The 14927-nt window shown below is 31.2% G+C and overlaps 1 pseudogene across 1 annotated transcript in view; it reads left to right on the forward strand.

The window, feature by feature from the left end:
* Nucleotides 1–1340: 1340 nt before the first annotated feature.
* The window catches only part of LOC143228415 (uncharacterized), a 59178-nt pseudogene continuing 45591 nt past the window's right edge, over nt 1341–14927 (forward strand). Inside the window, exons 1-7 of the transcript XR_013015328.1 lie at nt 1341–1408; nt 6440–6604; nt 8289–8383; nt 9781–9870; nt 10713–10800; nt 12844–13062; nt 14166–14295. The product of XR_013015328.1 is annotated as an uncharacterized LOC143228415 (transcript). The remainder of the gene's footprint in view (nt 1409–6439; nt 6605–8288; nt 8384–9780; nt 9871–10712; nt 10801–12843; nt 13063–14165; nt 14296–14927) is intronic.

Raw genomic sequence — 14927 nt, forward strand, 5'->3', positions numbered from 1 at the left:
GGTAATTTTTCTGACAAGTAATATCTTACCCACTTACAGATATAGGGTGGTGTTAGAAACATAAATTTCAGCAATATTAGAGGTACATTATTTATCATGTTATTTAAGTATATTTGCAGCATTCTAAAGGTTTTTAACCTACTGTCTTACTATTTGTTCCTTAAAATTTTGACCCATTTGTACTATTTCTTGCAAATAATAAACAACTGTTAGTATATAATGCATAATAATTTACATGCATTTATAAACAGTAAGCTTGAATAATGAGTTATATATATCCAAATTGATTAGGAACAGCTTTTGAATATATTAAATGACAAGGTAAGATTGGGTTAAATATTGTGTATTGCTTTCAAACTGGAGAGGTTTAATGCTTAGAAATAAATCCTTATGATTTTATCAAACTTATAATTTGGTAGGAGCTGGTTTTATTTGTAGAGTTGTAACTGCTGTTAGGTAGGCAAGGCTCAAAGGAGTTTCACAGTTTGCTTTGTTTTGATATCATACTATTGCTTATCCAAAAACATAGAGCAATCTCCTTACATTAAATTAGGTTTTACAGGTCTACCTAGCTATCTGTTCAGCCAGTCATATTCATGACCATGACTCCAATTCTTTCATCTCATTAAGAAAAGCAGTGATGAACTGGAAGAGCTGTATATTGTAGAGATTTGACATTAAATGCTTGACAACTTCTTTTGGTTCATCTTTTCTGCTATCCAGTTACAAAAATTGTTAGCTCTGACATGTATTATGGAATGACCTTCTACTTTTTTTGTGGCACCAAAATATCGTCAAATAGTATCATGAATTAGCATGATTAATAAGTGTTATTGAGATTTCAACCAGTGACCTTTAGATTACCAGTCAGACACCCTAATCACCTGGCCATGCCAGGCTGAATAAATTGAAACAGGTCTTGAGTGTAAAGTGTTTATCTTTGCATGTAGGAAGCATGAGCTTGTAGTTTGAGTGCCACGTTGTGTATCCAAGAGCCCATAGTTCATGTCCTGTTAACCCAAAATTATACACTGCACTTTTGTGTCTTGAGTGCCTTATACAAGTGATAATAAAATCCCACTATTTGATTATTGTAGTCAAAGTGTTGGCAGTAGTAGTTGACTAGTTGCCTTCCCTCTGGTTTATCAGTGAAGAATTAGGATGACTGGTATAGCTAGCCATTTGTAGTTTTTGACATATATCCAAAACAAAAAACAAAGAAATATTTAAGAGTTAAATATTAAAAAAAATGTTTAGCTTCTTGCTTATGGTTTCTATAAAGTTTTTTTTGTGTTAACAGGGCTAGGTTTTGTGGTGAATGTGCCCATCTGTAGCCTAACATGAGCCTTGTGTCTAATGATGGAAAAACAAAGAGTAGTACCACAGACAATATACCAGAACTAAATCTGTAAGTAGTACATCATTTGTAAGGCTATGACACATAAAGACTTGTTAAAGAAAAGTTAGGGAAAAATAAATCATTGTTCTCTAGATATTTAAATTAAATTCGTGTCCTGTTTTTTTTTTTTTGTTACATTTTCACAATTGAAGATGTAATTTAGTGTGTGCACACCTTCTGTTTAGGAGCTGTTTTTTGTTTTTTTATATAAATGGTCAGAGATTCTAGCATTTTAAGATGAAATCCTTCCAGTTGAATAAAATAACTACAAGGGAAAACCTACGACACCAATAGTATTACCAGCCATTGCTCAAACAAATGTGATGTTATGCTTACCACAGTTCATTTCATGCCATTCTCCGTTCCCAGGAAGAATTTTACTTTAGAATGTTAGAATCTTTTGTTATTAAACTAAAAAACAAACAAACTGTGCCTAACCAGAGATGAATATACTGCCACTACATCCTTCCTTGTGAAAAATGTATGAAAAAAAACAAACATATTTAAATAAGTTGAAATTGCACTACACTACAAAGAAATGGAATAATAGAATAAGTCCTATCCTACTTTGGTCACGGTCATTTATAATCCTCCATATAGTAACGTATTTTAGATCTGAGCAGTTTAACTTCTAATAGACTACTTATAAGTCTTTTAAAAATTACTTTTAAAAATATTACACTTTTCAGGGGAACTCCTCAAAGAATTATTACAGACATATTATCTGAATATTCTCCAATATATTATCCTGTAATGTTGTGCATGTATAGTTTAAACATTTTTACATCTTAATTGTATCTTTTTGATGATTTAATACAATGTAAATATTTTAACTTTTTAAAGACCCGTTTTTTAATTTTGAGCAGTCTTGTAATTAAAATTTTAAATATGTGAATCAGCAAGTTTTCCCTTCTATTTTATTTTGGCAAGAATTTTTTGCCTGATGTATTGTGTGTTGATTATTAAATCCTTTATATACACACGTGTGTATGTATAAAGTCTTGCACTATAAACCAATATACAAGAGTATGCAAGTTCTATGGTATAACCAAGACATGAGGAAATAATTTCATCTATTTTTCAGGACAGTAGCAAGTGACCAAAAGGTTAGGGGAGAAAATACCATAAAAATAGGTTGAATGGCCAGCCAAAGCTAGGAGAAAGAAGTAGTGACCATTCACCCAGTAATTATAATAGAGGGAAAAGTGTATGAAAAAAATTTCCTTAAAGACTTTAACAGCCTATGTTTTTAATAAGGACTCCGGTGTGACATAGAATCCAAAAGTAACAGTGTAGCTTTGTAGCTATTCAGTAATTCAAATAATTATGCAAACACACAAATGATAGTCAATGTTCATTCTTGAATGCATGCAAAAGCTACACACCTATCTGAGATGTACTACACATCCAAAACAAAAGACTCTTTCAAATTAGTCAGATGGTAACAGTTTTTTGTGGAAGACTTAGGCTTACTATCTTAACAGTACCATGACCAAGTGTAAGGCAAGAGTGGAAGCACCAACAGCCAGTAACAAATTAAAGTGTTGTTCAGTTTTTAAGCTTTAATGGCTTTCGGTAATTATGAAAATTGAAACGGTTTATGGACAGCAAAATTTGTACTGAGAGGAGTTTATAGTCTACCCTGTGCAAAGAAAAACTAGAGGGAACATTTGTGATAGGCTTAAATCTAGAGTGACAAACTATACTGGTAACTTGAAGGTTGAATTTATTAGTGATACAAAGCATTATTACGGAAAAGTGAAAAGTTGTACTATGTACTAGTCTTTTGCATGTGAGTTGCAAGATTGTAGCATATTGTGCCACATGTCCAGTAATACTCCATACAGTTTGAATTTATCAGTTTCTACATATGCTCTTAAACCATCAGAAGTATTCATATTAATCTCTATGCAAGCCAAGCTTAGGTTATGAGGATGTTGTCAGCCTCTTTAGTATCAAAATATGTCCCAATAGTTGAATTATGCTTGGATCCATTATTTTTGATATAAATAACAAAAGTTATAAAAATACTGAAAAATTCATAGCTATATTCTACACACTCAACAACACGTTTATGAGGACAAGCCATCACCATCCTTTGTTGGCACATGCTTAATCTCTGGAAGAAACACTGAAGTATTTGGAGGTAACCATTCACCATAACATTAACATCATGTTAATTAAAGCTACCAAAGCCATTAACTTATTAAATGCTGTAACAGGAAATAGAACTGAGAATTATAACCTACTAATGCTCACCAAAGTCTTATCCATTGAATTCTGGATTATACACTACATTTGTTCAGTGTGACTGTAAGATGTCTAGATAAGATTGAAAGCATACAAAACACTCATTTAAGACTGGTAACATACTGTGTTTTGGGTAGCTCCATAAAACGGCTCTTATTTCTCACAGGTCTCAGCTGTATTGCAGAACAGTAACAGTATTTGGAAGTTAGATTTTATGACTCGGGCTTTGCAGTGTAAGTGGCATATAGGCTTGCACCATTTTCATTTGGGCCATTCTAGTTCCACAATGATCTCATATACATCATCTAAGCATAGGATTGTCTAAAAGATGCATTAGGAGACAGTAATGGATGGACAGGTGCTGTACAGTCACTACTGAGATAATTCATAACCACTTTAATTCAGTTTTCCCCATGTAAAATAAACATCCAGTGTCACTAGGATCTGTAAACATTGGACTAGTCAGAAAATGTAAGTTGATCAGAGGGCTAAGCATGAAAAGCCTGTCATTGGTTGTTCAAAGACCATGATGGGCAATAACCTTTTGTCATAGCTACAAATAGTGTCTACATCAAAACCAAAGATAGTGAGAAAGGTGGTTGAATATTCATTGTCTCATGGAGCAACAACATTCTGTATAAGGCTAGAAAAACATTCAAACAGCAAAAAGTTGAAGTTGGAAGCCATAAAGCAGTCTCTCTTCTGGAATTGCTAAAAGCAGTGAATTCTAATAGACAGTGCCACTGATCTAATATTTTTGACTGACTTGCAGACAGTACTGAATAAAGGTCAGAGTAATTGGTCTCCATATGGGTGGCAGAAAGCAAGGAAGCAGCGTGGTAAGACCATCATCTTGATGTATGTTCCAGATTATGAAGGATAAACCTCTTGCATGATTTTTTTCTTTATTAATTATAGCACAACTCTACTGATTGAATATTGACTTCCTTTACGCCATCAAGGTAAAATCCTAACTAAGGAATGTCTTCTTGAATTTAGAGAGCATGAAACTGCTGGAAAATAAAGTAATATATGGAATAGTTAGAAAAAAACAAAGGATCTAGAATTAGTAATATAGTGCACTGCCAAAAGGTCACTGGTACAGTCACTATAGGAACTCTCTTCTAACTCCTGTAAAGCAATCAGTTCTCACATGAGGGGCCAGTGTTTGGTAGTGTGACATATAGAATTATTGTTTTACTGGTAGATGAGTCCCTGTTCAATGAATTATGTTTCTGAGGAAATGGCATGATGGATAAGAATCTGTCATCATCAGGATGCCATCAGAATTGCACACATCACTGATGCCATTGGATGTAATATGGCCTTAGCTGATCACCCACCATGCTTCACTATTAAATGTACAGTGACTGTAATACATATCTCCTTTCTGCCATTAAACAAAGTATTATTGACTGTTGCTAAAGAATTTGGAGACCTCTTTATGCTAATATGTGTGTATATTATTGTGCTTGAGGTAGCACCCAGAAGAATGTGTTCAAGTAGGTCATTGGTAAGATCTGTGCTTAAATTTCATTCATTTCATAAGAAACACACTCTAAGATATTTAACACTGCTTTTGGAGAGTTTTTGTTGTATATCTTAACAACTTCAGTTAATAACAATATCACTTTCATGTACCCTTTTCAGAACTTTGGGTACAGTTTCTACTAAAACATGGAGTCATGTCACAATATCTTGTTTGGAGTATACCTGATGAACGAAAACTTCTACATGTTTGAAATGTGGTATTTCACTACTGAGAGCCATGGCTGGAATTATGCTACTGCTGGTGAACGTAGTATAATTGCATGTAATTGTATAGGTTTTGTATTGGTATTGTACTTTCTGATTGGCTGAGTGACAACCAATCGCACAGTGTAGTCATCAATACAATAAAAGGGGTGGTATTCTCACAATACTTGCTATTTACATCCTTTTAACTCATCATTTCCTGGATATTTTCATTAATGTGCTTATACATATGCATGTCTTGAAATCACAGAACAATATTAAAGTTTGATATTTTTGCTCTTGTATACTTAGCTCTGTTAAAACAAATTTTTATAACAAAAAATGTGACCAGCTAACTGTCCTTTCAAAATGACTTATACAGCTTCATAAAAATAACTCAAAAGTTAAATAATCAAGTAGAAATAATTTGCTACCCATGATTTTTCTAGCAAATTTACATTTTAAAATGTTTTATGAAAACTCATTGAAGTTTATTTAAAAAATGGAAAATTGAAACTTAAAATTGAAAGATGGTCCAATGTGCGCCTGAAAGAATGATCATTAGATCAAGCCATAAAAAGTTACCTCAAAGAGTTGCATCATCATTTAATCTAAATTTGTTAACTCTCATCTGTTTTGAAAGAAAAACTGATAGCTTCTGTCCAGTTTATTATTCACTTCAAAATATATCTAACTTTACAGTATGCTTTGTTGCATTTAAAATGGCTACTCTTAAGAATTAAAACTTAGGATTAACTGAGTAGCAGTAAATAATCCATTGGTAATTTCTGATACTTTATTTTTAAGGCTTTAATATTTTAGTTGATTACTTAGTTATGTTAAAGTTTTGTTAATCTACTATCATGTATTTGTACAGTTTTTCCAGATTACTGTACTTAAAACTTGATACCACATATTCAAAATTCTGACATTGGATTTCTAGCAGCTTTTATGCACGATCTCGGACATTTCTATAGTAAAAAAAAAGCATTTGAAACATTTTCTCAGAGTTTGTTGGAATGAAGACCAAATATAGTTTTTTTCTTAAATTTGCAGTAACAAGTGCCTTAATGACCGAAGTGGCCAATCTCAAAGGGGCATATGAGGAGCTAGTAGAACTCATCTCTGTTAGTCTAGCTGACATGAGTTCCTTGACTGTCAAGCCAGAGAAGTGTGCCATAATTCAAGAAACTGTCAGCCAGATCCATAGAATCCAACAAGGTAATTGAACTCAAATGAAACAGGACAAAAAAAAAAACGTGATCAAAAGATGTTTTGACTTATTCCTAAAACTAAATACCTATATAGTTGCAAAATCACAAAAACACGGATATTTACACTACATTGCTTTAACTAAACTGAGATCTGTTAACATTAACCATTTTGATTCCAAGCAAAATAAGAAAGAAGGGTCATGGACAGCAATAACATTATGTACACAAATTTTGTTTCTGGATAGTATGTGTTATTTCATAACTGCTTATGTTGTAAAAGTACAGAAAATGGCCATTATTCCCTTCAAACTTTTCTTTTCTGACCTGGATAATGAAATTTAGAAATTAACTTATTTTCTATGTAAAATGGGCAAATTTGCACATTTTCATTTACCTAAGGTCTGAATAAAACAACATATGAATCAAAATTTATATGTATTTATACTAACGTTATTCAAAAATGAACAAAAATGTTTAGAAATGAGTAGTTTTTCGAGATTTGCAACTGTAATGTAAATCACTTTCATGTATCAGTCCCCAAATATAGTCTCCCATCATGTTTTCATTACATGCTCCTTGGTAGCAGTGTTCAAAGTCCAGTATATCTTGGTGGAAGCATTTGCCTTGCTCCTCTGAGTATACTCCCATGTTCTCCTTGAATTTGTTAAGATGAGCATCAAGGATATGGACTTTTAGGGACATCCTGCAGCCCATTTTGCAGTAATTCTTCACCAGAGCATCAACCAGTTCCACATAATTTTCGGTCTTGTGATTGCCCAAGAAGCTCCAAACCACTGTGACAAAGCTGCTCCAAGCTTTTTTTCCTTTCTACTGAGCTTTTTGGGGTATTCTGTGCATTCCAGGATCTTCTTTATTTGTGGTCCAACAAGGACACCAACTTTGACTTTTGCCTCAGACAGCTTAAGGAAGAAGTTTCGAAGGTACTTGAAGGCTAAAGACTCCTTATCAAGAGCTGTGACAAATTGTTTCATAAGACCCAATTTTACGTGCAATGGTGGGAACAATACCTTCTGGAGGTTCACTAGTAGCTCACACTTGACATTGTGCCTCCCCACAGAGAACTTGGTTCATTGTGGTCAGTGCTTCCTGTTGTAGTGTGCTGCAGTGTCCCTGCTGTCCCAAAGGCAAAGATAACAGGGAAACTTGGTAAAGCCTCCTTGGATGGGTCTATGTGTTCACTTTGGCAGCTAGAACTAAACTGAAGTGGTAAGTGGTGAGCCCCTGTAAATATATTACTATAGAAAGTTTTAGTAAATTCTAAAAGGTTCATGAAATTTCTCATAAGTTCTACAACATTCTAGAAAGTTCTTGAAAATTCTTGTAAGTTCAAGAAAATTCTCCATCAGCTACTCAGCATTGAATCTACCTGGAATGTTCTGGAAAATGGGTAAATTTGAAAATTTCATTACCCAGGTCACAAAAGCAAAGTTTGAAGAGAAAAATAGGTCTTTTCCATTTACTTCAGGCATAGTTTTCTTGCTCTTGGGCAGAAAGTGTAAAAATTTTGTTACATAGTGTAATTAATTTTCTTTTATTTCTCAATGTTATCATTTGTTTAAATCAGTCTTTATCTAAAGATACCTTCCTAGTAATTTATTCACAACATAAGTATGAAGTATTAAAGTTTATTTAAAGAAATGTCTGTTGTAACAGTTTAACTTTTTTCGTAGCTATAGGTGAAAGTTGTGAACTACAAGAGAGTGAAGTTTCTTCAAGTAATTCCAGCATTCTGAACACAGAAATTCTTGGCCCTTTATTATTGGAAGTGAGTGATGCAGGGTTTGGCTGTTGTGATGGTATCTGTAGCTTTGTTCCTAATGGGAATTTTGTGCCCATTTTATATCTTTCACTTAATTTATGAGTGTAGGAAGCCCTTATGTACTACTCTGAAAATAGTTCTTGATTGTTCTGGGTTTTTCTTGGTGAAACCTGAGTTATAAAAATTATTTAACATCACGTGAGTTAAATGTTCTCAAGTTTTATTACTTGAATAGTATTAGATGGTTGTTCACTCAGAAAATACATAATTTATATTCACATTTCCATAAAGAAAAGTGACTCTGTAAGTTTGCAATTTTTAATATCAGTTTTTTTATTCACAGAATGTAAATGTTGTAATTAAATAACTGTGTTCGAAGATTGTGGTTTTTCAGCCAGTGGAAGGTGTAAACAATCATCCAGTAATAACAGTTATCACTTCATGTGTAAATGGTGAATATGAATTTTCTCCAGTGGCAAAGCATTCAACATAATCTTAGTGACCTTTTTTTAAGCTTGTGTGTGCATCAGAAAAAGAAGAATTTTGCTCTAATGCCAACAGATATTTGTTGGCATGAGCAAGTACTTGAATATGTGTTTTTTCCCTATCCGTACAATACTTTTTCTTGGATAGACTCCATTCCAGTTTCGAAACTGATTTTACATTCTAAATTATGATTTTACTCTTAAAATTAGGTCACTGGGTTGCTTTTGTTGTTGTTGTTTTTTTACGGTTAGTTTTCTTTTGATAGTTTAAAAGTACTTCTTCAATTATAATTTTAATTCAAACTTTTATTTTATATTCTAGATACAAATCCAAGGTTTCTTTCTATAAATACATTACACTGTAATTTAGTGATATGTTTTGTTTTTAGTATTTAAAAATAATGGTTATCTATGTGTGAGTTTATGTAGTCTTGGTTTTGAGAATGTAGATATAAGCCAAGGCTATATTTTGAAGTACTCTTAATATATTCTGTTTTCTTTAATTTTAGTTTGGTTTTTTTAGAGGGGAGGGTATCTATGTATAATCTTGGTATACAGTATTTAGATTTCCTAAGAGTCAAGCTATTGAAAAATCAGTTGTATTTTTTGTAATTTGACTGATGTTTTTAATTTAAAATGTTATACCAGTACTTTATTTCAGTTTTGGAAGATTTCAGGTTTGTATCATTCAGGTGCAGCATTTATGTAATTTAAAATAATTCCTGCAAAATAATAATACTAGGACTATTTCTTGAATTTTTTTTTTTTTTTTTTATAGATTATTGATATTTTCTTGGGTAAATCAATTTTAACATGTCATGCTTTTAGTTTTTCAGTATGTTATCTGTTAATATGTCTTGTATATTTAATTATTTGCTTTTATATTTTTATTTTTAACTTAATATTTTATCATTTCAGGCCTTAGATGGTTTTATTATTCTTGTCAACACCGACGGAAAGATAGAGGTGGTATCAGAAAACATAAGCTATTTCCTTAAGTACACCAAGGTATGTACAGAATTTTGAGCTAGAAAAAAACATTGACAAAATTCAGTTTAGATTTTGTTTTAGTCACACTTTCAAAGCCACAGTAATGGTGATTTGTGTATTAGCAAATGTTTTGTTATTCAAGCATGTGACTAATTTTATAATCCCAAGAAAAGTTTACTTTTTGTTTAACAACTTTTTAAAGAGAATATTTTTCAAATTAACTTCATAAAAGATAAATATTACATAAAAGATAGATATTACATAAAAGATAGATATTACATAAAAGATAGATATTACATAAAAATAGATATTACATAAAAGATAGATATTACATAAAAATAGATATTGCATAAAAGATAGATATTACATAAAAATAGATATTTCATTAAAGATAAATATTACATAAAAGATAGATATTACATGAAAATAGATATTTCATTAAAGATAAATATTACATAAAAGATAGATATTACATGAAAATGGATATTACATAAAAGATAAATATTACATAAAAGATAAATATTACATAAAAGATAGATATTACATAAAAATAGATATTACATAAAAGATAGATATTACATAAAAGATAGATATTACATAAAAGATAAATATTACAGTGTCAATTTAATACTCATTGTTCAGGATTTTTACTTTTTAAAGTAAATCATAGAAAATGTTATCACTAATTAATGTTCCATGTTCATTTAAAAAACAAACATGCTCAGGTAAATTTTATCTCGTATATAAATCTTTAACCAAGCTTAGGAAACAACAACAAAGTATATTAATAACATTTAATAATTGTTTTTTGCATTTGGTCTGAATAGAAAAATCCGTTGTTTTTTGTTTTGCTTTTAAAGGATGACCTTCTGGGGAAAAGTATTTACAACATAATTCATGTGGGAGATCATGCAAGGTTCAGCAGTAACTTGTTACCAATGTCAATAGGTAAGAGGTAGAAAGGTAATGGTTATCTGTGATATCTTTGCACAAGACCAGTTAACAAGCTCACACTACAGCTTAATCAATCTGTGCTACATTTGTAACTGGGAGTGTTTTTCTTTATTTTATTACCTTTAGACAAAATAAAACTGTTTGAAAGATGTTTTTCTTTGGTGTTCAAAATGATAAACAAAAAAACAAAACACTTTTAACTTTAAGTATTTGAAAATATAATTATACTACATCACAAACAAAAATCTCAGTTGGGACTCAAACCTCATTTAGGTTATTGATGTGGTCTGTATTTATTATTAAGATTTAAATGACTGTAATTACTACTTTTTCCATATTCAGGGTTCACCGTTTATAATTTATTTTCAGTTACATTGTGCTACTATAGTAAGAGTAAAAAACAAAAAAACAACAATGCTGGTTTGTGTATTTTTTTACTCTTATTTTGAAATTATTCTTATATTTTCCTTAGTGTAATTTACTGTAACACTAAAAATTACATTAATTGCAGTCTTGTAACATAATCATTGGTCAGCTATCGGATAAATGTTTATGCTATAACAATACTTGTAGAATGTGCTTTTACTTGTTACATGGGTAACAGTTACAAGAAATGCGCTTTAAGTTTCAGTTTCTTTTTTTTTAACCCTAGATATTTTGCTAAAGAAAGAAAGGTGTTGGTAGTTTTAAGATTTAATTTATTAAATTGTAAGAGACCGTATACTAAAGACTCTATGATACTCTTTAAGTTATAGGTATTATGTTGTTTCAAATGAGGAATTCAACTAAATTACACCAGAAAGGAGGTCTCAAATCTATACTGGCACTATTTGTATATAAAACTTAATGTAAGTCAGTCAAGTTGGCCAGTACTACTGTTGTTTAGAGAAAGTTTGAAATTAATGGTTTTATTATTATTGGAAAACAACCAGTTAATTTTCCAAACTATAAGGATTTGTAATTATTGAAGATAGTTCTTTGCATATCTGGCAGGTCATATCACTGCAGATAAAATTACATGAAATTTATAATGTTAGATATAATAATCTGCTTTTCAGATGGTTAGAAAAAAATTGTTTGAACAGCTATTAGATTTTTAAAATTGTAGAAACAATTGTAATTGTTGTATATATTACATTATCTATAAAACTTTGTATGTCCTTACTTTATTCTGAATATCATTGTGAAACTTTTTTTCAGCACAAAATTATACAGTAGGCTGTCTTTGTGAGAAATGAAGCCCCAGATTTTTGCATAGTATTATCAAACAGAGGTTCACAAAATAGCCCTGAAAGTCCACGTGTTTCTCTATGTATGTCTTTATTTCTGAAGTGATTTTAAAGGATACTAAACATAATTGTGTGAAACTCCTTGCTACTTTCTTAATTTTGATGTTTTTTTGGAATTAATTTGCACTTATTATTCTTATATTATTAAACGAAGTGGAAACCTTCGTGTACATGGTGGACAGTTGGTCACAAGTTCATGGCATCCTGGAAGTTAAAATAATGTGTTTCATGTATTTGATCAGTAAAATACTGTAGAATGCTGGATTTAATAATTACCTTAGCAATGACCTAGATGAGTCACATGCTATAGTGTGATTCGTTTTCTTTTGTGTGCTACCATAGTTGTAATAAGTTAAAAATAGGCTGCTTCAATACATCTAACATCATATAATTTTCTAGCAATAGTATTGTAACAAACATACACTGTAGCCCAAAGTGTACCAAACTGAAACATCATGAAATACATACTAAGCCCATACATCAAAACAGAATGCATTGGAATTAAATATTTTTTATTCTTTCAATTCATACCAAAATACATCTTAAAAAGCAATATTACATACACATCATTCATGCAAATTATGCAGAAAGGATGTTGAGATGTCAGGTAGCATATGATGCTTGTCATTGGAAGCAAACCCAATGTGTAAAAGAACAGGAAACCCCCTCCTGCTGAAGGTAAACTTAATAAAATACCTAAACTGTCTTTTTTTTTCTTTAGGCTTATATTATTGCCTGGTTTCTGCAGGTAATGGGTTTGGCTGGACCTCAGATCCTGGCTCAGGTACAAGTAAAAGTCGAACTTTTAATTGTCGTTTCCTGGTAAAACCTCCTGAGGATCCAGGAGAGAGTATGGAGGAAAAACAGACCAGAGTATCCCAGTACGAAAACATGCAGATCTCTACTGTTCTTTTACCTCATCTGACAGAGCGCGCTCAGACAGTCCAGAATCAGAAACTTCAGGTAGGTTCAGGTTATTCATATTTCTAACTTGTGATTAAGCATAGGTTTCTGTAACCACACCCCTATATTGGGTCATTATAATAAGTTATTATCCTGACTTGCAATTAATTTTTACATTAATAATATCTATATGTCTGCTATTATGTGATCAAAATGGCATTACCAATAGAAATTTCATTTACACATTTTGGAAACTTGTTTGTAGTAATGTCAAAGTGTTTGTTTCTGTGAATTTTATATAGTCCAGTAAAAATAAATGATAATGTGTTTTTTTTAATCTCTTAGATATCTATGATAAGATGATTTTATTATTTTTGTGTGATACAACATTGTTCCTAAGTTTTTGACTTTTTGAAATACTTGAAAACGAAAATGAATTTATATGGGATATCTAGAAAGATAAATTGTAAATAGAAAGTATTGAGAATTCTTAGCATAACTCTTCCATTTGCTCACCCCTGCCACTCATTTTTTTACCTGTATAAAAGTCTTAACACTATTTAATATCCAATTCATTTAAGTTTGTTCTAAAGAACTTTTATAATTTTGTTAAAAAAAAAACAATGTTTGTGTTTGTACACTACACTTGTCATAAAATCTTTAAAATTTATTTCATTGTTTTACTTTGTATCTCAGTTCCTATTTTTAAAAATGTTGGAACTTTGTAAATTTAGAAATCTTTGTATCTTATGTGCTACCTTGTTTAATATATCTTGCTGAAGACAGAATATGGATATTCCAAATGTTCAAGTAATAAGTGCCTTTTCTGTCTCACAAGTGTTAGATGTCTATTGCCATACTTTGTTTTCATTACTAAACCTTAATCTGATTTGCTGGTGAATAAGAATGGCAAAGTCTGTCACTTCCCGTTAGGAGGTCAGACATAAATGTTGTCAACAGAAAATGTCTTATACACATTACAAAAATAGCAATAAAGAAGTATATGAGTGATACATTAGTGTGTTTGTTTGTTTGTTTTTGTTTTTTTTTAGGTTATTGTATGTTTAATATGAGCATACAGATTTTAGAGCATTAAACTTTCATACATACACAAATAATAAAAAAAATTCCACTAAAAGTATTATATTGTTATGCATTTTCCTGCAGAAGTTCAAAACTTGTTGTTTTGTGTGGCCCGTCGTATCCCTCCAAGCGAACGAAATCAGTGCTTATCTGGTATCGAACAGTTTACAACAAGGTTAGATGTAACAGGCAAAATTTTGGCCATTGATACAAGGTAAATGTATTTGTTTTAACCTTCAGTTGATGTTCTGTACAAGTAGAAACCACTCTTCTTATATATCCTACATATTGTGTTGTTGAGATTGATGTGGAGTTCTAATATGCATCTTTTTCAGAAATATAAATAAAACTTAACAAACTAAATTCATTAAATTATACTTTTATTCTGTTGTTTACTTCTTAGTGTATCACTGATTTTTCTGTTAAACTTACTTTGTAAATCATGGCTAAGAGATTTTTTGAAAGTTGGTTATTTGGCTTTGTAGTATTTTTTTGTGTTTAAATTTTTTTATGCCTAAAAGATGGCCTAGTGCACTTTCTTCATTTAAGTCTTGAATCACAACACCAAACATTCATTCTTTCAGCTATGGAGAAATTATAATATGGTCAGTTCTAATATTCATTTGTAAAGATTAGCACAAGTGTTGGCAGTAGTTGGTATTGACTAGCTACTTTCACTCCAGGCTATCACTTCTAAATTAGGAACAGATGTGCAGATAACCCTGGAGTTTTTTTGCATGAAATTTAAAACAAACAAACAAAGCCTAAAAAATAGATAGATTTCCCAAGTTTTTTAATATCTCAAAGATAGAAATTTCACAAAGTAGCTGAAGGAAACAAGTTAAC

The sequence above is a fragment of the Tachypleus tridentatus genome, chromosome 10 (assembly GCF_004210375.1).
Source record: "Tachypleus tridentatus isolate NWPU-2018 chromosome 10, ASM421037v1, whole genome shotgun sequence".
Taxonomy (NCBI): Eukaryota; Metazoa; Arthropoda; class Merostomata; order Xiphosura; family Limulidae; genus Tachypleus; species Tachypleus tridentatus.